General features: G+C 42.8%; 1 long non-coding RNA gene across 2 annotated transcripts; it reads left to right on the forward strand.

The window, feature by feature from the left end:
* On the forward strand, positions 1,395–2,605 carry LOC110434459. Of its 2 annotated transcripts, none has more exons than XR_002451968.1 (3): positions 1,395–1,539; positions 1,700–1,769; positions 2,447–2,605. It is a non-coding gene; the product is annotated as an uncharacterized LOC110434459 (long non-coding RNA). The 2 variants fall into 2 exon arrangements; XR_002451967.1 differs by having other exon boundaries at positions 1,395–1,526.

Consider the following 17,609-nt stretch of genomic DNA (forward strand, 5'->3'; position numbering starts at 1 on the left):
CTAGAGCGAACATGTTGTGCCAAATGTTACGGCTATGAGAGATGTAGAATTCTTAGAGGAAATATTGCATCATCATACAGATCCATCAATGTTGTTAATAAAAGGTATGTAGGCCTTGATGAAGGCTGCAGAAGAGCCTTTATACAATGAGTCTAAGAGTTGTACCAAAGAGCTCACGACGTTGCGGTCTATGCGAAAGTTGTTGGTATTAAAAGCTAGATATGGTATGTCTGATGCTGGCTTCAATGCCTTCTTGAGTATTATCACTGACATGCTTCTAAAGGAGAACAAAGTGCCTGCTAACACGTACTATGCAAAGAAGCTAATCAGTCCACTCAATATGGGTGTCGAGAAGATCCACACGTGTAGAAATCATTATATTCTATATCACGGTAATGATTATAAGGACTTGGAGAGTTGTCCAAAGTGTGGTGCAAGTAGGTACAAGATGAATGTAGAATATAGAGGAAGAGTGTGCTTCCTCTAGAAAGAAGCAAAAGAAGACCAAAAAGAACAATCAATAGAGTTCAAAACCCAGCAGCAAAGAAAAAGTAGACTACTATGTGCAGAAAAAGATTCCTGCTTTGGTGATGTGGTGCCTTCCTATGGCCGATCAATTGAGGAGTTTGTTTGCTAACCCAGAGCATGTCAAACTAATGAGCTAGCATGCTTCTAATGAGCACAAAAAATAATGAGAAGCTAAGGCATCCAGCCGATGGCAAGCAGTGGCAAAATTTTAATGACAACCACCGAGACTTTGCTGACGAACCAAGAAGTGTTATGTTCACACTGAGTAATGACAGAATCAATCCATTTGCCAAGAGGAGCAGCAAGCACAACACATGGCCGGTGATCCTCACCATCTACAGCCATCCTCCATGGATGATGCAAAAGCAGAAGTACCTTTTGCTAACCATCCTTATTTCTGGACCTACACAACCTGGAGTTGACATGAATGTTTTTTTGTTGCTCTTAATGGAGGACATTGGGAAATAGGTGTTCAAATGTTAGACGAGTACCACAAAGATTCATTCACACTAAGAGCAAATATTTTTGTTACGATCAATAATTACTCTGCTCTCTTCATATTACCAACCAACAACCGCGGGAGGCACGACTCTGCCATCCCCGACAAGCTGCAGCAGGCCCCTCTTGCATATCCAGTGGTGATGTAGCCGGCTGGAGCCAATGGCTACAGCCATGGTGCACCAGCAGCGGATGGTGGCGGTGACCTCCTCTATTGCTGACCTACTCCACACCACTAGATCTATTTTGATCTATTTTGGTTGCAGCCTCGTAGGAACAGGAGGCCAAGGTCCATTAGATCTGGTGGCTCCTTACTCCTCTGATATAGCTCTGGAATCCTAGTGCCCACTCCCCACCATGGCCCGCGGTGGCGCCCCCTCCCCACCACTGTTCCGGTCGCGTGGGCCTTGTGTAGGCGCTACCTATTGCTCAACATTTTCCTTTCAATTGCAAGCTGCAACAAGGCGCTGTGTCCAGGCCAAGGAGGCCACCGTTTTGCAGTAATTTGTCCCTGTATATTGTCAGTTATTCATGCTTCTTTTTATATATTGTTGAGAAAAATTCTATATATTATCAAAGCATATTTCTATACATTATTGAACCATATTTCTATACATTATCGGAGCACGTTATGACCTGATTACAACAAAAATTTATATCGTTAACTATCCAGGTCAAGGAGGCCATCGCTGTGATCCTCAAAGACGTCCTCCTCGACGACGACGATGCTCAATCCAACAAAGGTAGCAAGATATTGCATCTAGGCCATCATCATGCAGTAACCTTTCACTGCTTATCGGAAGTTATTCATGCTTCTTTTTATACATTATTGAAACAATTTTTTGTGAATTATTAGAGTATATTCTCTATACATTATCATAGTATATTTCTATATATTATTGTTGGCTGCACGTGATACGGCATCACTGATTGTTGAGGATCTCTTGGTGGCCATGTACGTGCAGATATGGATGCACAATGAACTTTTATGTTATGTTGTTGTGATCTTTGATGTTATTTTTTATACACAATTGCAACATGGCCACCACACACAACTTGTTAAGTCCAACCCCTGGCAACATGCAAGACGTTGTGTGTTAAATTTTTTATGCTTCCTTATGACCGTATGTCTAAGTGATTTGATTACAAATTATGAATTAGATTATTTGTAGGGATATCGGCCACTAGTTCTAGAAAGTTATGTGTTTGTGCTACTGTGTTTTATGCTTTGCTTGGTTGCAATTAGGTTGGCTCCAAGAGAAACACAAATTGATTGAAAAAGCTATAATTTTTTCTAGATCCTGCATTCCATCGTGAGCAGAAGGTGGCCAGAGAAAATTTTTATACATATATATAAAATTTCTGTTTTCCAGCTTGCATACAAAAGTTTCTATGCATACTTAAGCTGCCTCAAATGCAGGCTCTCTGTGACACGGTGAGCAGCAGGCTAGGCCTGATGCAACAGAGGCATGGGGTGTGGATATGCCGAAGTGCACATTGCATGCTTGTTGTTGACACCGTTTTTGGACACGTACCCAGAGATCGGTAAAGTATAGATCGGTAAGATGGGGCAACAGTAACTGGTCTGCAGGAGAGTTGCTGATGAGGGTGGTCGCCGATGAAGAGACAGTTGAATGTAACTAAGTCCAGAAGTGGTGACGCGTTCATGCCGATGGTCAGCATTAGTCTTTGCCGATGGCTATGATGAGGAGTCTGCCGATGACTCGGAAGGAGAACATGAAGGTTGCCAATTGATCTATGGTGGTGTCCCGGTTTGTCACGGGAGGATAGTTTTATGTTTTCCATAGATATTTAAGTTTGTTTTGTATACGGATTCCGTTCAATTTGGAATTCGAGTCCTAGTCCTGTCTGATTGTAGCTCTTTGAGCAGGGTATAAATGTAGACCCTAGGGCCTTGTAATGATCTATCAATCAATCAATCACAAGTTTTTACTCATATTCCAGCATATAATTTTTCGACGAGTTCGTCATATTTTCCTTTTTATTACGAGTTCTTAGGAGTTCGTTGACTTAAGCTCGGTGTATTCTCGAGTTCCGTGTGAATACCTCTTGGCCATAGCATCCGGGCGCATCGCTGTTGTCGGGACCAAAGTATTCGAGTTATCACCTTTGCCGGTAGTAAGGTCAAATCGGCTGACACGCCTTAACGTTTGAATCGGGTATTAGCCCTTTGTGTTTGTAGATCAGCTTTTGCATCAACACGTCTCAAGATCAAGATCAATATGTCGAATACCGAATTTGACTTGGAGAACGTCATCCCCGTGATGGAACACAATCTCAGGGATGAGCAGAAGCAAGCTATTGCGAAAGCCATGGAGGATTACAAGCAGCAATGTTTGAAATCCTTCAGCATAAACAGGAGTGGCGAGGTGATCCAGAAGGAAGCACTACAGATACCTCGACAGATTACTTTTGAAGCCAATCCTGGTAAACTTCAAGACATGGTTGATAGTGCTGTTAACCGTGCCTTGATCAATCAAGCTGGTGTGCTGTCCAATATGGTTTTCAATGCCGTGGCTAGAACTTTCAAAGAAGGACAATTGCCACCAAATTATGTTGGTCCTTCTCATCATCAGCCGGGGTCACCAATTGTCACAGCTCCGTCGGCTGCGACAGCCGCTGCGGGCGCAGAAACAGCTGTTCCTCCAAGTACGTTAGGAGTTACTAACGCGCAATCCACGCCAATGCCGACCAATCCATCAACATCAGATGAGTCGATCAAGCTCACTACAGACCTATTAGCATCGGCAATGTCGGGATCTGTTCCTCCTAACTGGTGGGGTTTTGGTATGCCTCCAGAGTTCATGTTGAAGACACCTAGTACATCTCAAACGGCTGATATGAGAGGCAAGGCTCCTATGGCATCGGCACCTCCAAATATGCTGATGAATCAGAGTCCCTAGTATACTACAACTACTACTGCCAGACCTTACACTGAGAATTCTCAAGCTCCAACGTTCTAGATGCCTAATGCATCGGTAGATTCAATGCCGACGCAACAGAGGTTTATGACTCAACCAGGGTATGTCAGTTCAATGATGATGCTCAATTACCAGTCATCGGCAGGACCTATGCCGATGAATGCTAATAGTGGATGGCCTGGGCAGCAAGTCTTTCCACAGATGCCCCAACAGAATCATCAGGCTACAGGGTTTTAACAAGGCCAGATCCAACCTGGGTTCCATAATCAACGGATGGTCAACCAGCCGATGAATCTTGGACAACAGATTGGTGGTCAAATGATTAACCCAATGTTCCATGCAGATCGTGCACTGCATAGACACGTGGAAGTGTATCAACAGGTGCCAGATCCGCAACCGCCTCATCGGCAAGATGTCGATGCTTATTGGGCCGATAAGATTGCCGAAGTAATGAGAGACCAATTTGGGATAAAACCCAAAGTCAACACTTACTCTTATCGGACACCGTATCCTCCTGCATACAATTTGATTCCACTTCCAAATCGGTACAAGTTACCATATTTCACTAAATTTTCTGGACAGGATGATACGTCAAGCTTGGAGCATGTCAACAGGTTCATTATCCAATGTGGGGAAGCTGTTAACAGGGATGAATTGAGGGTTCGACTGTTTTCATCGTCTTTATCTGGATCAGCTTTCACTTGGTTTATATCATTGCCTCCTAATTCAGTGATTACTTGGGCCGATCTGGAGAAGCAGTTCCACAAGTACTTCTTTTCTGGAGTCCATGAGAAGAAGATTACCGATTTGGTCAGATTGAAACAGCGTAATGATGAATCGGTTGAAAGTTTTTTGCAGAGGTTGCGGGAGGTCAAGAATAAATGCTATAGTCTGGTTTTAGATGATCGGCAGCTAGCCGATTTAGCTTTCCAGGGTTTGTTGCCACATATCTGGGATAAATATGCTTCTCAAGAATTCGAGAGCCTGAGTCACTTGGTCCAGAGGATTTCCGACCAGGATATTAAGCCCTTTGAACCTAAGAGGGCTTGGAACAAAAAGGTGTCATTTGTTGATGAGGCAGCAAGCTCAGATTCTGATGAGAAACCAGTCATCGGCTTGGCAGAATGGGTAAAGAATAAGAAGCCGATGTCTTGTCCTTTCGGGCATAAGGAGCCAGAGAAGTTTGCATTCGACATTACTAAAGCTGATAGGATATTTGACTTTCTACTTCAGGAAGGTCAAATCAAATTGTCACCCAATCATGTAATTCCATCGGCTGAAGAATGGAAGAAGATGAAATACTGCAAGTGGCATAATGCAACCTCTCACAGCACCAATGAGTGCAAAGTTTTTAGAAAACAACTGCAATCGGCTATAGAATCTGGGAGGATCAAATTTGACAGCTCCAAAACTCAGAAGCCGATGAAGATTGACCAACATCCTTTCCCAACAAATATGCTGGATGCTAAGGGAAAGGCCAAGGTCTTGACATCAGAAGCAGCTGAAAGAAGTGCATCGGTGGATCCTCAGCATCAGATCACTACTACCGATGCAAAAGGAAAAGGCTTGATCCAGGAGGGAACTAACTCGAGAAGGCCTCCCCGATCTGGTATTGTGATAACTCATAGCTGGCCTCGGGAGACTTGGCAGCAATGCGAGGATCGGTATCGGTGCCAGCAAGAGGACTATCATCGGGAAGAAGAAAGACGCCGTCAAGAGTGGAATCGGCATAGAGATCACTGGAATTGTCCATTCTTTATCCATTGTTGGGAGCAGAACATCAAGTTGCCCACTGTTAGAGATTGCCCTGAGTGCAATGGTTACGATCAGTATGACAGATCCGGTCAGCGCTATCACGATGATAATCGGCGGTTTAATGGGCCGATCAGGGGGAGAGCGTCAGTTCCTGATCGACTGGGGGCCAGGCTCAGTGTACATGATAGGCTTGGTGATCGTGTTGAATATTTTCCCAGGAACCAGGAAGATCTTGAAGAGATGGCTAATGCACGAGTTCCCGATGAGTTCATATTTTGCAGGGATGCTAACACTCATCTGATGGAGTCAACGGAACATCGTCGTCCATCGGCAAGGCAGTCACCACTTCACCCATGGTGTCCGGAGGGGTTGACTAAGACACAGAAGAGGAGATTACAGCGTGAAAGATGAGAAGAGCTAAGCAAGGGAGAGAACTCTGGCCAGTCTGGGGATTAGCAACAACCGGATTCTAAATGGAAAGGGCCATCGGCAGATGTTAACATGGTATTTATGTTGCCGATGGAGTTCCTTGCGCCATCCAGTGATGATGAGAAGTTGGAGTTTTTTGGCCAGATAGCTCAGTTGGCTCTGGATCCGATGATGGCTATCTTTGAAAAGCCTGCTGACAATGAAAGGCAGCATCTTAAAGCCCTGTTTGTCAAAGGAAGAGTTGATGGTCAGCCGATGACCAAGATATTGATTGATGGTGGAGCTGCTATCAACATCATGCCATATGCAGTCTATCGGAAGCTTGGAAAAGTAGATCAGGATCTGACCAAGACCGATATGATGCTAAAAGACTTTGAGGGAAATGTATCTCCGGTTAAGGGAGCAATCTGTGTCGAGTTGACCATTGGCAGCAAAACCTTGCCCATAACTTTCTTCGTGATCAGCGAAAAAGGTGCTTATAACTTGCTGCAAGGGAGAGATTGGATTCATGCCAATTGTTGCATCCCGTCCACAATGCACTAGTGCTTGGTCCAGTGGGTAGGTGACAAGATTGAGATTGTCCCGGGGGATTCTTCTTATGTTATTGCATCGGCAGAGGCAGACACCTATGAAAGGACTAGGTGTATTTCGGGAGAAATTTGGGAGAAGGAGTTCCTCAAAGTTGCCGATTATGAAATTCCACCGATCCAAGCAGTCGGTTCTGGTGAGAAGTTTTAATGGATATGGTTCGCCGATGATGGAAAATTAGGCCAGGGATTCACATCGGCCGATGATTTGGTAGAAGTAGATATAGGTAGTGGTGATAAGCCTAGACCTACTTTTATTAGTGCTAAGTTAAATTCTGAGTGTAAGCAGCAGTTAACCGATTTGTTAAAGGAATATAAAGATTGCTTTGTTTGGGATTATACTGAGATGCCTGGTTTGGACCGATCAATTGTTGAACATCGGTTACCCATCAAGTCTGGATTTCGGCCACATCAACAGCCAGCTCGCCGATGTAATCCTAATATTCTTTCTGATATCAAAGCAGAAATAACCAAACTTATTGAAGCTAAATTTATTCGACAGTGTCGGTATGCCGAGTGGATTTCCAATGTTGTTCCAGTTTACAAGAAAAATGGGAAGCTTCGGGTTTGCATTGATTTCAGGAACCTTAATAAAGCTACGATGGATGGTTACCCAATGTCAGTTGCCGATCTACTAGTTGATGCTGCAGCTGGGCATCAGATCATCAGCTTTATGGATGGCAATGCAGGATACAATCAAATATTCATGGCTGAAGAAGATATTCCAAAGACTGCATTTAGATGTCCTGGTCATGTTGGGTTGTTCGAATGGATAGTCATGACCTTTGGCTTGAAAAATGCTGGTGCTACTTATCAGAGGGCTATGAATTTTATCTTTCATGAGTTTATCGGCAAGCTGGTGGAAATTTATATTGATGATGTGGTGGTTAAGTCTGGAGATTTCACAAAACATCTTACCGATTTGCGAAAGGTGTTGGAGTGCACATTGAAGCATGGTTTGAAGATGAACCCTAACAAGTGTGCATTTGGCGTATCGGCAGGACAATTCCTTTGTTTCATGGTGCATCAAAGGGGGATTGAAATTAGTAGGAGATCCATTGATGCTATCAATAAAATAGTTGCTCCTACCAACAAAACTGAGCTCCAGTCCTTGATCGGCAAGGTAAATTTTATCAGGAGATTTATATCTAACTTGTCTGGTAAAATTTGTGCTTTCAGTCCTTTACTCAGATTGAAAGCCGATCAAGAGTTCGTATGGGGAAAGGAGCAACAGTTGGCTTTAGATGAAATCAAGAATTATTTGGTAAATCCTCCAGTTCTAATTCCACCTCAGCAAGGAAAGCCCTTCAGGTTATATTTGTCTATCGATGGGATGGTCATCGGTTCGGCTTTAATTCAAGAATTTGAAGAGAAGGAACGTGTGATTTACTATTTAAGCAGGAGATTGGTTGATGCTGAGACCAGGTATTCGGCCATTGAAAAGTTGTGTTTATGTCTATATTTCTCTTGTATTAAGTTGAGACACTATTTGTTATGGGCTGAATGCACTGTTATATGCAAAGATGATGTGGTCCGGTATATGCTATCTTTGCCGATCATGAGTGGCGGGATCGGTAAATGGATTTTGGCACTGTCGGAGTTTGATTTGCGCTACAAATCGGCTAAGGCAGTTAAAGGACAGGTTATGGCTGATTTTGTGACTCAACATTGTGGTGCAGTGGAAACTTTGGAAATTGTGCCTTGGACGCTCTTCTTTGATGGATCCACGTGTGACCGGGGGGCAGGAATCGACATAGTGTTAATTTCCCCTCAAGGAAGGAAGTATGAATTCTCCTTGCCGATTGTTGCCACGTCGACAAATAATCAAGCTGAATATCAAGCTTTAATTAAGGGGTTGGAGTTGTTAAGAGAGGTTCGTGCTGATGCTGTTGAAATCTTTGGAGATTCTATATTGGTTATAAATCAATTGGCTGAAAGTTATGAATGCCGAAGTGAAGTATTAATAACGTATTACGAAAGGAGTATGCAACTGTTAAGGGAATTCAAGGATTTCCGATTAGAGCATGTTCCTCGGTTGTATAATGAAGAGGCCAATCGGTTGGCTCAGCATGCCTCAGGATATCAACCCATGTTAAATACAATATCGGCAATCAGTGCCGATGATTGGAGAAAAGAAATCATTGATTATTTAAAGGATCCATCCAAAAAGGTCGAGAGACGTGTTCGGTTTCAAGCCAGCAAGTATGTGCTCCTTGGAGATGAATTATATTATCGAACCATTGATGGGATTCTTCTCAGGTGCTTAGGTGATGATGAGGCTAAAAGTTTAATGGGAGAAATCCATGAAGGAGTATGTGGGGCACATCAGTCGGCTTTTAAGATGAAGTGGATGATTAGGAGGAATGGGTATTATTGGCCAACCGTGCTTGAAGATTGCTTTAAATATTTCAAGGGGTGTCAAGGATGTCAGAAATTTGGCAATGTTCAAAGAGCACCTGCATCGGCCATGAATCCTATCATCAAAGCTTGGCCGTTCCGAGGATGGGCTATTGATTTGATCGGCCAGATTTACCCGCCATCCAGCAAATGACATAAGTTTATCTTGTTTGCCACCGATTATTTCACCAAATGGGTTGAAGCCATTCCTTTGAAGAAAGTTACATCGGCCAATATGATTGATTTTGTGAAGGAGCATATTATTTACCGATTTGGAATTCCTCAAACAATTACTACCGATCAGGGTACTATGTTTACATCAGGGGAGTTTGATGAGTTTGCAATCGGTATGGGAATTAAAGTATTAAATTGTTCTCCTTATTATGCTCAAGCTAATGGGCAGGCCGAAGCATCTAACAAAGGAATTATCAAGCTTATTAAACGAAAGATTGAAGAAAATCCCAGGAGGTGGCATACGTTGTTGAATGAAGCTTTATGGTCATATCGGATGGCTAGTCATGGGTCAACCAAAGTTTCACCTTATCAGTTGGTGTATGGACATGATGCAGTGTTACCTTGGGAAATTAAGACTGTGTCTTGGCGACTATCTTTTCAAGATCAATTGACTATCGATGATTATACTACTTTGATGGCAGACGAGCTGGATGATCTAGCAGGGCATCGGCTAAAGGCTTTGATGAGTATAGAAGAGAATAAGAAGAGAGTTGCAAGATGGTATGATAAGAAGGTAAAGGCTAAGGAGTTTGCCGATGGAGACTTGGTATGGAAGCTAGTCTTACCGATCGGGACTAAAAGTTCAAAATTTTGGAAATGGTCTCCCAATTAGGAGGGTCCCTATCGGGTAAATCGATCTGCTCCTGGTAACGCCTATATCTTAGAAACTCTCGAAGGAGTTGAATTTCCCAGGGCATTAAACGACAAATATCTAAAGAAATATTACCCGAGCATATGGGTCGATGCATAAAAGTTTAAGTGCCGATAACATTCCTATCGGCTGGATTAAACTGTGTCTGGGGCCCGACTTAGTGTTTTTAAAAAAGGTGCCGATAACAGTCCTATCGGCTACACCAGAATAATCAGGAGTGTTCAAAAGAAAAGAGCAGGACACGCTGCCGATGGAGAATTCATACATTCAGCAAAGCCTGGATTGTCGATATAGCACGTAGGCGGATTTGGTTGGCCTCTTCTATCTCTTTGATGTCTTCATCGGTAGAACCTTCCACCGGTTTCAGCTTCTTCTTCATTTGCAGTGCTTTACGAGCCTGAGTGTTCCGTTCTTGTTCAAGGGTCTTGATCATGTCAGGCAGCTGGCTTTCTTCCTGTTGGGCTTGAGATAGAGCTTCTTCTACCTGTTTGAGTTCTGCCAACAGGGCGTTTCTCTTCGCTGATAGATCAGAGATCTTTTGTTTCAGCACATCTCCTGAGGACATCAGAGTGCCGATGCTTTTATGCTTCTCATCGGCAAGAAGTTTTACTTTCATCATCTCCTCTAGGAGCTGAGCGTGAGCAGCTCTATCGGCAAGGCGTTGAGCAGCCTTTTGGTACTGCAACTGGCGACTCTCTAAATGTGCAGCCTGGAAAAGGGTCTCTTCGGCATCGGCAGGAATTTGGCCTCTGAGAGTCTTGAACAAGACCTTGGCTGAATCGGAGTCGTCGACCAATTGGGTCGTGTCTCGATGAAGGAGGGCCGACAATTCTTCTAACTTTGCTCTGATTTCTGCCGATGAGATTCTAATAGCTCGAGAAGAACTTGCCTCCTCGCCTTCATCCTCAGAGATGTCAATGGCAAAGGAGAACAAGCTATCAGGAGAGTCCTGTTCCTGAAAAGGAAATTAAAATAAGTTATTCTATGATCAAGCACTGATAAACAATACAGATAGAGAATGGGTAACTTACTTGCTTCAGGGCCATCTCTTGCCTCTCACTGGACGACGCTAATGGAACCACGGGCTGATCGGCTGAGATTACCGATGAAATTATGTCAGCTGAAAGATTGACAGAAGTGATTAATAAAGTGGAAAAATAGGTTCATCGGCAGTAAATGGAGAATATATCACCTTGAGGGGGTGCAGTGCTTGTCTGGATCGAGGAGACTACCGATGCAATGATTAGGCTTGCTGGATCGGTGGTCTGCTCGTGTACATCAGTCGGTATTTCTTTTGGCTGAGGTACCTCTGGATGGAGCTCTTCCACTTGGGGTTCTTCTTGTGACTGAGGAGGAGATGGAATCTGTTGTGTCTGGATTTCTGGAGAAGAGGGGGATGATTCTACTGGGATTGGAGACACTGGGGGAGGAGAAGGCGTCGCTGTTCTCTAGCACTTTGCTTGTAATCTGGTGCTCTTGGAACCTTTTCTCTTCGGTTGACTGGACTGGGGGGCATCAGCAGTTGTACTTCTGGTCTTTGCCGATGTACCCATGTGTTGATACAGCAGTGAAAAGTTTATGAGTACAAGTGTAATAAGTGTAAAAATAGAATCGGTATAAGTGAAAGAATTCGGAAATTTACCTTGAAGGCTTATGCTAGGGTAGAAGCAGCTACCGATGGAGATATCTTCGCCCGCTTGGTGGTAACTTTCTTGAGACGCACACCCCGATGCATTATAGCAGCTAGGGTTGGAGCATTGTTGCCGATCAAAGAGATCGGGCTCGATAGAAGGAGCTCAATCGGCTTGCCACTCCTGCTGACCAATGGGGGTGTGTCATCAACCTGCATATGACAAGGAAGTAAGATACCGATGGAAAGTGGAAATGAAAGGATTGAAACATCGGTTCAGAAGTACTTACAGTGCTATCGGGGACTTTGTATTGAGGGTCGATCATGCCACGGTATGTAAGAGCCGATTTGCAGAATAGGTGCTCTTTCCATTCTTCCCACCACTGTTTGTATACCTGAGTGATGAAGAGAGCTGGGATCCAAGCCGATAGATCAACAACTGTATCGGCGTTTGGTGGAAGTTGGGCTACCCTGATCCATTCCAGATGGCTGGTGATAATTTCTCTCAGCTTTATCACATCGGCGTAGCAGAGTACAATCGACAGTTGGCCGAAAGCTAGTTGACGAGCTAATGTCGATGGATTGTAGAACTCATAAGTCAGGTTAGAAGTCTTCCCACTGCCAAAGAAGTTCACCGGTATAGCTCTGGGGGTGATAATTGCCATCATCACCTCACGATCCTTGTTGAGAGCATCATTGAAGGGGTGGAAAGTCAGAGGGAATCTGGTGTCTGGGTCTTCATAAGGCATCCATGCCCGTTGTTCCCTGGTCAAACCCTCATACAGAGTTTGGAAGAATCGGCTAAACTAGTCTGCGTTGCCACCTGTGCCAGGCAAAACTATGGCGGCTTCGCCAAAGTTCAGAGGGGAACGAGTTGCCGATTCTTCTTCACCTAGTTCGTAATCCTCGGTTATATCTCTAGGAAAGCGCTGTGCAAGAGACCGAACTCAAGGCGTTTGTGCATGTGGAGACTAAGCCACATGTTGATAAACCACCAGGGACCCCCTAAGTTGCCGATGGGTTGACCAAGCAATAGTTTCTGGGCTACCTGATGGAGGAGGTGATAATGAGAGCCGAGTAGGTATCGGCCAAGAGGAAATCGGCCACCATTAGCTAACCTTTCTGCTGCCAATAGGTAGATAGAAGTTGGTCCTGCCGATCGACCACAGAATATAAACTTATCTAACCACATGTTCAGGAAGGTGGTTTGTTCCTTTATATTGACAGGTCCTGCTCGGCGGTACTTCTGAATATATCCTGACCAACCGCCGATAGCACGGGTTTCTACCTTAGCACTAGGCTTGGTGTCGAACAGGTGGGTGGTATCGGCAGTGGATATGTCTAAACCGGTGGGCATGAGAACATCGGCAAGTGTAGGGGAAGCAGGGCCATGGCCACACACGAAGGCATTAAGTGTATCTGACCAGAAGTATGAGGCAGCTATCGGTAGCGACTCATTTCTCTCCATATCAGCAAGAGACAGTCAAATGCACTGATCTAATTTCCGTTCACCCCATTGGACTTCATTTGAATTACTGACTCTCAGAAACCAATCCTTCCATCCCTTGGTAGGGCTGGGCCAGGAACGGAAGGCGTCTTTCCATAGATCTAGAGAAAAATTCTTGGCTCTAAAAGGGATTCTGTTTGTCTCTGTGTTTATGAGATCGGTGGGATCCAAGTTCCCTAGTGGACCAAGGCATTGGAGATGGGGTTGATCGGTAGGAATAATGATCTTGTCAGCCAAATCCTAGATTTTTGGGAATGAAAAGAAGAACAAAAAGAAAAAGGATTCGGTAAGAAAGATTGCAGATGAACAGGGGTACAGTAAAAGTACAGAAAAAGGGCAGTACGCTGACCTCAGGAACGACGAAGTTGATGGCCATCTCCTCGCAGGGGAGAAGATCGAAAACTTGGGAGTTGTTGGAGGGAGTTCTTGTTGGAGTTCTTGGAGCTCTCGAACAGTGCCTCCGCCAGGAAAGCAGAGTTGGGGCTGTAGAATGATGCGATGGAGAAGGAGTATCCGAGAAGGAAGTATTTATAGGACAAAATGGGCAAGGGCAAATTTGACTTATCTCTTCGCTGTATCCATGAAATCCGATGATACTCAGGTGGATATGGTAACTGTTCGCACGATAATCAAGGGATTGCGCAGGTGATTTGATAGGAAGCGGTCGTGATCTGGAGATATTTCACTGTGCAAGATTTCTTGGTCGGTCCATCGGCAGTTCCCTCTAACGGTAATGTTGCCGATGGGCGCATAAAGTGGAGAGATCCGTTTCGGAAGGATGAGGAATTCGAGGAACCTGCAGGAGAATCGGGCCAAGGTTGTTCAGATTTAAATGGTCGGTTACCAAATTGGGAGAATTATTTGCGGAAAGGCATCATTACTGCAGAGAATTTTAGAGCATTAATGATTTCATACTCCGAAATTGGGGGGCATGTGTTGACACCGTTTTTGGACACGTACCTAGGGATCGGTAAAGTATAGATCGGCAAGATGGGGCAACAGTAACTGGTCTGCAGGTGAGTTGCCGATGAGGGTGGTTGCCGATGAAGAGACAACTGAATGTGACTAAGTCCAGAAGTGGTGACGCGTTCGTGCCGATGGTCAGCGTTAGTCTTTGCCGATGGCTATGATGAGAAGTCTGCCGATGTCTCGGAAGGAGAACATGAAGGTTGCCAATTGATCTATGGTGGTGTCCCGGTTTGTCACGGGAGGATAGCAACAAAATTTTCTTTGTAGATTAATTTAAATTTTTATGCTTCTTTTCTCATATATGATGTGTAATGAAATTGTTGCTCTAAATTTATAAGTTACCTTGCATAGATACACTTTTTATGACTGTTATCATTGCTTTTTATACGAATACATATTTATGATATTTGTGCTAGTAACATGCTTATCCGTTGTCTACTTTTCAAATCATAGAATAGAATATGATTTGTATGAATTTGACCTGGATTATTTATGCTTCACTAAAATACGAAACAATGAGCAAAAGGGTCTAGCTATGGCAATATTGAAGAATTTTGAATTTTCTATGCCATGTTTAAATAATTTTATGTGTGGATCTAGTGACCAACGGTGACTCCATGCTGGTAGTGACGGAACTTTTGCGGAGCCCCTCCCGGCCCTTGTCTGTGCCAGCCAATGACTCCATGATTTTTCTATACCATGTTTATACAATCTTTTCTATGCATGTTACGTGATTATCTCTGAACTTTTTTATGCATATATTCCAAACTTTTTGTGATTTATCACTATTTTTTTACTTCACCTTGATATGAGATATGCAATAAAATTGAAGTCTTAATTTTTAGTCGTGGGGTATGTATTCTATACATTGGTGGACCAAATTTCCATACATTATTGGAGTACATTTCTATATATTTGTTGGAACAGATAATTTGTGCACTTTATACAATTATACATAGTGGCGAAGCCAGGATTATTTGCCGCTAGGGTCGGGACAAACTCATGATACTAACTTTAAGGTTGCAATAATATAGTACCATACATAATATCAAAAAATATAAAATAACATTACAGCAACTGATAAATTATAGCAAAAAAAGCTTTCACAGTAGTAATTACCTCCTATAGGTTTCCTTTGTGGTTACAGTCCTCCATCTTGTGAAAGTGAGTGATCACATTATTAATTGGAATTGTGGCTAGAAATTCTTGTTCCTTTATAAATCCATCTCTAATGAGATTTCGTATTATTGTCTTCACAACTTTCATTGCTGAAAAGCACCTCTCCACCGATGCAGTGGGAACTGGAAGCACTAGTACTAGCTTGAGAAGCCAATACACCAAAGGAAAACCCTAATGCTTGTTTGTATTTTATGCAGTGGCAGTGCCATCTCTTCTTGTTCTGGAAATATGTATGTCATTATTCTCGTTATCATTGGACGAAGGTAATTTCCTTTTCAAAAATTGCTCCGATGTGCTTTGATTGCCTATCAAATTAGTCACATAATTAAACACTAAAGTTGATAGATAGCCATATGATTAAAATAAATACCTATATAGCACCATCTCCAAATTAACAAAATCAGAGTTTAGAGAGCTAAGAGCATGTCCCAGACTCGCAGTGCGGAGCGTCACCGGCTGCCACCAGCTGGGTGTCGGCGCCTGTGCTGGCGGGTCGCAATTTGTCGATCGTCGCCGCCCTAGCCCCTAGCGATGGGAGCTGTAGCTTCGGAGAGAGAGTTTCGGAGGCGTCGAGACGACGTTTGGTCTTCGGACCTGTACTACTTTGCTGCGGTGGACTCAGGATGATGGGCATGTGATGCAGTGCAAAATGGGCCATCAAGGTGGCCTTATTAGCCTGAACATACTAAGCTTCACCTAAACGATGGGCTTATTAACTTGGTGATGGACGATGGGCCGAACGCCGGAGCTACGGACACTGGACTAGTGGAGGCTGCTGCGGTCGTATAACTTTTTTACTGGGATCTTCCACGGTAAAAATTTAGTAGGTACAATACGTTCGCTCAAAACCATCGGTGGTGTCGGACGACCCTAGTGGCTAAACATGGCTTCCCCACTTGTTGGAGCTCCGGGCAGTCCAGTTTACTTATTTCAAGTTATGTTTTATAAGAGTGTCATACACATTAAATAGAATGTTACATAAATAAAATTACTGACGAAATTACTGACGGTTCTTAAATGAAGAAGTTTCATCAGATAAGAGAGGAGTTTCATCCCCACGAAACTCATCTGGCTCAGTTAACTAGTTTATAGTCTTGATAACTATGTCATAAAACTATGCATTGAGACTGGCCTAATATGCATATAGAGTTGCTCCTAGTTTTTTATGCATTCTAATTTTGGTAGCTATAATGTGCAGCAAGACAACAATCACTACCGACATTAGCTAAAGCTAGCTTTCTTCTCCTATGTTTTGGATTTTAATTTATATATACTTGCAGTACCTGAATGGTCCATGATTTTAATCAATGTAGCTGATATTAGATTCACAAATAAGTTTGTATGCTTGACAAGTTAGATTTATATGCTATGTTATTATGATTTTTGCATTAATATAAATAATTTTTTGCGCATGCTAAAACATGTTTATATGTCTTTCTTATCGTTGTAAGGTTTTTGCTTGAAGTAAAAACATGTTTATATGCCTTTCTTTGTCGCTATAAGGTTTTCATGCCCTCTAAAACATGTTTCTATGCCTTTTGTTTTGATGTAGGATGGTTGGAAGAATTATTCTCCATTTGGTGTGAGAGGTCAATGGTGTCTCAGATATATGACATGACTTGCGACATCGACGACTTAGTTGACTTATGGCTGTGGCGTAGTGTGATCTTGATGTAGTTGATGGGTTAATATAAAAAAATAGTTTTCCACATGTTGTGTTTATATGCTTGGATGAATGAGTAAAGCTATTGGTTATTATATAACCTCAGTTGGGTTTAGATAGTTTTGTTGCCTAGGTTTCTATGCATGTTGTGAATTGTGCTCATATGCACAATGTTTGTAGAATTCAAAGTTTAAAATTTTGCAGCAAAAATCATTAGTATACTGATAAGAATAGAGTTCTATACACAACTAAACTGTGATGTGAAGATATATGCAAGTGTTATGTATTTTTTGTGCTTGCATGCATACGAGTGTATCCAAATAAGATTTAAATTTCAAATTTCCTAGCATTAGAATGTTTCCTATACTTGCGTTTTAAGATTCTATGCAATGGAACGCTCCACAAGAACCACAGAACCTCTACGGTAATAGGATTCAAAATTTAAAATTTATGAATTTTTATTCATCCAACTACTATGTAACATCAGTGCAAAAACTTTTTATGGATCTTGATAATCAATGCTATGCATCTAATCGGCCATCACGTGCCATGATTCAAAATTTAAATTTACAAATTTTAAATTTTTTTAAAAAAGTATCACAATGGATCTCGAATCATGCATAAAAATATCATGAGTTC

Source organism: Sorghum bicolor, chromosome 4 (genome assembly GCF_000003195.3).
Source record: "Sorghum bicolor cultivar BTx623 chromosome 4, Sorghum_bicolor_NCBIv3, whole genome shotgun sequence".
NCBI classification, from domain to species: domain Eukaryota; kingdom Viridiplantae; phylum Streptophyta; class Magnoliopsida; order Poales; family Poaceae; genus Sorghum; species Sorghum bicolor.